Here is a 6,121-nt window from a genome sequence, read left to right on the forward strand (position 1 = left end):
ACTTTGAAATAACTTACATTGGGTTTCTTGTCAGTGAGGAGTTCATATGAGGTTTTCTTGAGGAATTTGTGAAGATATACCCTATTGATGATATGACATGCAGTGTTGATTGCTTCAGGCCAGAAGCGACGAGGAGTCTGATATTCTTCAAGCATAGTTCTTGCCATTTCAACCAGAGTCTTGTTCTTTCTTTCGACGACACCATTCTGCTGAGGAGTATAAGGAGCAGACAATTCGTGAGTAATACCAAGTTTATCAAGATAATCATCAAGACCAGTGTTTTTGAACTCGGTTCCATTATCACTCCTTATATGTTTGATCTTGATGCCAAAGTTCGTCGAGGCCCTTGAACAAAATCGTTTGAAGATTTCCTGCACTTCAGTTTTATACACTATGATATGCACCCAGGTGTATCTGGAATAATCGTCAACTATGACAAAGCCATATAGAGATGTTGCATTGGTTAGTGTTGCATAGTGTGTAGGTCCAAATAAATCCATATGAAGCAATTCAAATGGACGTGTAGTGGTCATGATGGTTTTAGAGGGATGCTTGGATCTGGTCATTTTCCCAGATTCACAAGCACCGCAGAGATGATCCTTGAGGAATTTGACTGATTCGATGCCAATGACATGCTTCTTCTTTGCAAGTGTGTGCAAATTCCTCATGCCTGCATGACCTAGTCTTCTGTGCCACAGCCATCCTTCTGAGGTTTTTGCTAGTAAGCAAGTGGCTGGTTGAGGACCTGTAGAAAAGTCAACAATGTACAAATCCCCTCTTCTTACACCTTCGAAGACTTTGGATCTGTCAGATTCCATGATGACTACACATCTATATCTACCAAAGATAACGATCATATCAAGATCACAAAGCATCGAGACTGACATGAGGTTAAAACCAAGGGATTCAACAAGCATCACTTTGTCCATATGCCTATCCTTGGAAATAGCTACTTTGCCAAGTCCCAATACCTTGCTTTTACCTTTATCAGCATATGTGATTTGCTTCAGAGGTGATGGAGTTAGTGGCATATTCATCAGTAGGCTTTTATCACCAGTCATGTGATGTGTGCAGCCACTATCGAGAACTCACTCAGTATTTTTGGGTTTGTCATCCTGCAGATGAATTAGTACAGCTTACCATCTCATATGCTTCAAATTTGAAGAATATGATACTAATTTCATCATAACAGAAATGTAAGGACGTGTGAAATATTTCTATTTCATCAATCATTAGCTTGCGTCCTATCAAGCATTTCCTCAGGTCTCTAGCAAATTCTTCAGATGATGATATTCATCTGGAGACCTGACCTGCAGAAGTGATTAGTTTGATTTCTTCACCACCTACATCTGAAGGGGTGGCAAAGCATTCATCATCCTGCGAGCACCATATGAGAAAGGTGGCATTGAAGCTAATGCACTTCTCTTAACAGTAGGGGGTTAAAGTACTCATATGAGTATGCAGAGAACTGGTTTGAGGATTTATGAACATAATGACATGAAGAATAGAGCTCATAATCATATTCCTTGTAGTTTCCCTGCATGTTAGACGCATAAGCACGGGTATGAGCATAATTTTGACCAGTTGAGGATTTTGATCCTCTTGAAGACTTTGGTCCTCCTGAGGAATTTGATCTGGGGTTCAGATTCTTCAGAGGTGATGTCATGAGGACATTTACTTGAAGATTTTCAAGACAACTTTTGGGAACCCAGATTTTCCTCAGAGGAGGGCCATTCCTGCAGTTAGTTCCAACATATCGAGCAAATACTTCCCCAGATTGATCTTTGAACAGTTTATAGTTGGAATCAAATGACTCATCCGAGGAATAGGATAATTCACATGAGAAGCCAGTTAGATTAGATGGATCAAAAGGAGGCCCAGTAGCAGCAACCCATGAGGTTTTGGGATACTGCTCAGGTTTCCAATAAGATCCATCAGCATTCAATTTCCTCTCAAAGGCAATTCCTTCTTTCCTCGGGTTCGTGTTCAAGATCTGCTTTTTGAGCACATCACAAAGGATTTGATGTCCTTTAAGGCTTTTGTACATGCCTGTTACGTACAATTCCTTCAACCCTGCATTTTCATCAGTGACATTTGTGTTTTCCTCAAGTGAGGAAATAGACACAACACGTGCAGTTGAAGTATTTGTAGCAGTGGTAGCATTTGAAGATTCTGGTGAAGAATTAGCAGTTTCACGATCAATGCATTTAAGACATGGAGGAATAAATTCAACTTGACTGGCGCTGATCTGTTGAGCTAGTAATGAATCATTTTCCATATGAAGATCATCATAAGACATCCTCAGCTTCTCAAGATCAAGCTTCCTTTGAAGAAATTCGTAGGAAAGCTTCTCATGATCACTGAGGAGTGTATCATAATGATCCTGAAGAATATCAAATCTAGACTGAAGATTTTTCATGTCATCAGCGAGGATTTGATTAAGATTCATTTCATCATTCAACAGATCATCACTTTTGTCTAGCAGTTTTTGAAGCTTTTCCAGAGCAGTTTGTTGTTTAGTGGCAATGATGGCAAGTTTACTGTAACTGGGTTTTTTGTAATCACTATGTTCACAGTCACTTGAATCAGATGAGGAGGCATTATGTGATACCTTTGAACCTTTTGCCATGAAGCAATAGGTTGGAGCGAAGTCATCAGCATAGTCATCAGTATGGATGGTGCACTCATTTTCTTCAAGATTGAAGATTGACTTGCTGACGAAATTGGTTGCTAGTGCAAGACTAGCCTGTCCAGATTCTGAATCTTCTCCAGAGCCTTCTTCATCATCACATTCTTCTTATTCTGCCTCGGAATCCATTTCCTTGCCAATAAGTGCCCGAGCCTTTCTGAAGCTAGTCTTCTTGTGTGAGGAGGACTTTGAAGATGAGGATTTTGAAGATTTCTTCTTCTTCTTTGAGTCATCAGAACTGTCATCCTTGTATTTCTTCTTGTTTGATTCCTTTCCCCAGCGAGGACAATCAGCAATGTAATGACCTGATTTCTTGCACTTGTGACAGGTCCGTTTCTTGTAGTCCTCAGATGCAGATTCTGATTTCCTCATGTCTCTTCTTGATGATTTACCGAACTGGCCTCGTCGTGTAAATCTCTGGAATTTTCTCACTAGCATTGCAAGTTCCTGACCAAATTCTTTAGGGTCACAGCTGCTGTCATCTGTGTCTTCTTCTTCAGATGAGGAAATTGCTCTTGCCTTCAGTGCACGTGGTCTGGAATAACTTTGTCCAAATAGATCTCTCTTTTCTTCTAGCTGGAATTCATGAGTATTTAGCCTTTCGAGGATATCAGCAGGATCTAACATCTTGTAGTCTGGTCTTTCTTGTATCATCAGAACTAAAGTGTCAAATGAAGAATCCAAAGATCTCAGCAGTTTCTTCACAACTTCGTGATAAGTGATGTCTCGAGCTCCCAGTGCTTGCAGTTCATTTGATATGTCAGTGAGGCGATCAATGGTGTCTTGGCAGCTTTCATTGTCATGTCTCTTGAAGCGATTGAAGAGATTGCGAAGAATATCAACACGAGAGTCGCGTTGGGTCGATACTCCTTCGTTTACCTTGCACAGTCTCTCCCAGATCAGTGTTGCAGAGCCTAAGGCACTTACTCTTCCCTACTGGCCAGGGCTCAGATGACCACAGATGATGTTCTTCGCTTGAGAATCGAGTTGCTTGAATTTCTTCACATCAGCTGCAGTGACACTAGCAGAAATGATGGGGACACCATTTTCCACAATATACCAGAGATCATTGTTTATATCTTGTAGATGCATTTGCATTTTGTTCTTCCAGAAGGGAAAATTCTTTCCCTCGTAGGTAGGACATGCTGCAGTCACCTTAAACATGCCTGCAGTCGACATAACTAAAACTCCAGGTGTTTAAACCAAAATCACACAGAACAAGGGAGTACCTTGCTCTGATACCAATTGAAAGTGCGTTATATCGACTAGAGGGGGGGTGAATAGGAGATTTTTAGAATTTCATCACTGAGGAAATTCCTTTTGAGGAAATTCCTCACTAATGACTAACTTACAACGGAAACAGTTAAGGATCAGTCGTGCAATCGTTCACAACAGCAGTATTGCAGAGTGAAGATTATGAAAACAGATTGCACAGTAAGCAGGCACACAGAATACAGATGATGATTGACTCAAGTGAAGAATTTGGGGTTGAGGAAATTCAGAGAAAGTCTTCAGCAAATTCTTCAAACAGTCACAGTGAAAGTCATCAACACATAATACAGAGAAAGTAAAGAGTTGAGGAATTAGAACCCGATTCTTGGTGAAGACTGTTGTTGATGACCCAGTTCCAACTGTTGTGACAGTTGTACATCTGGTTTGGAGCGGCTTGGTATTGAAACCAAAGGACACCCAGTCCCGGGACACACAGTCCCTACCGTATTCTCCTTGAGCTAAGGACACACAGTCCTCGCCCAACACTCGTGGTAAGTCTTCAGGGCAGACTTCCAAACCCTCACAAACTCGGTCACCCGGCGATCCACAATTGACTGCTGGATTGCTCTAGACCATGACGCCTAACCGTCTGGAGGATGCACAGTCCTCAAAGGTAAAAGGCTTCAGTCCCACACAGGAACAACTTCTTCATTGATGCTCAATCACTAGTTTTGGTTTGTGGTTTCGGTGGGTGGTGTATTTCCTCACTGATGATTTATTCTCGAAAGCTCTGAGGAATTTGGGTTGCTCTTATGACAAGTGTCAGTTTCTAACAGAGCAGCCAACCAGCTAGTGGTTGTGGGGGGGCGGCTATTTATAGCCTGGGAGCATCCCGACATGATTTGACATTAATGCCCTTAAACAATATGACCGTTGGAGTGGATAAGATCAGTGACTTGGCGTGGCTTATCGAAACGGTCGGGACCCTCAACTGTGAGAGTCCTCATGTCACTCATTTTCCTCACTTGAGGCTTTTGGTAGGTTTTGGCTTGGGTTGAGCATCATGAGGAAATCCATTCCATAGTGTTACTTTGACCCCCTTTAACAGTACGGTGTTCCTATTCATCAATTGCGAAGAAAGTAAAACAGAAAACGTAAATCTTCATGCTTCAATTTCTTCAGAACGATTTTCTTCAGGAACCACCGATCTTCTCAATATCAATATCTTCATGAGGAATATCAATTTCATCGCAGATTCTTCGCGATTTATTTCTTCAGCTTCAGACCAATTTCTTCAACTGAAGACATATATTTTTAGGGGTCGATATTCTTCAAATATCTCAAACTCCTCAATGACTTATAGATCCTGTGTACACTCATAAACACATTAGATACTTAACCTATAAGTCTTCAAACCACCAAAATCACTAAGGGGCACTAGATGCACTTACACTTCTCGGATCGACGGAACGACTTTGACAGGGCTAACTTAGTAGTGCTACAACACCTAGATGTGGTAGATAATTACATGGCACGACATAAAGAAAACATCACAAAGAAGTACCGTGATAGGGGGATGCTGAAGATGGACGACGAAGTTACTATAGAGCACAACACTACTTTCTCGCGTTGGTTCGAAGAGCGAGTTCTTGAAAATCCCCCGAAAGAGGGCAATTCGGATGGATTGCTCATACACGCCTAAGCACATGGACCTGCACCCAAGCTCGCGACCTATCAGTCCTACGATATCAATGGGTACACATTCTACATGGAGGCCAAAGACATGGAAAGTGATTACCAGAACTCTGAGGTGACAATTCAATGCGTGATCGACGCCAATGGCACAACTGAAAGATTCTACAAAAGAGTCGAAGAGATCTGGGAGCTTGACTATGCTGGAATGCACGATGCGACGTTGTTCTGTATCACATGGGGCAATGACGTCATAAGAGAAGACAAGTATTTCACCACCATGTCTATACCCGACGCGAAGAGCACTCCCATGAAAAATGAGCCATGGGTACACGCTAAGCACGTGACACAATGCTTCTTCATAACTAACCCGGCCAATCCCAGCCGTGTTGTCATGAGGAGATCCAAAAGGAGCATCGTCGGAATGGATGGAGTCGCCAACGAGGAAGACTACGACTAATACGGCAACCCGATGAGGGAAGATGACGACGACGATGAATCATACGTGAAAAGAAGAATCAAGACTAA

Source organism: Hordeum vulgare, chromosome 2H (assembly GCF_904849725.1).
Source record: "Hordeum vulgare subsp. vulgare chromosome 2H, MorexV3_pseudomolecules_assembly, whole genome shotgun sequence".
Lineage (NCBI taxonomy): Eukaryota > Viridiplantae > Streptophyta > Magnoliopsida > Poales > Poaceae > Hordeum > Hordeum vulgare.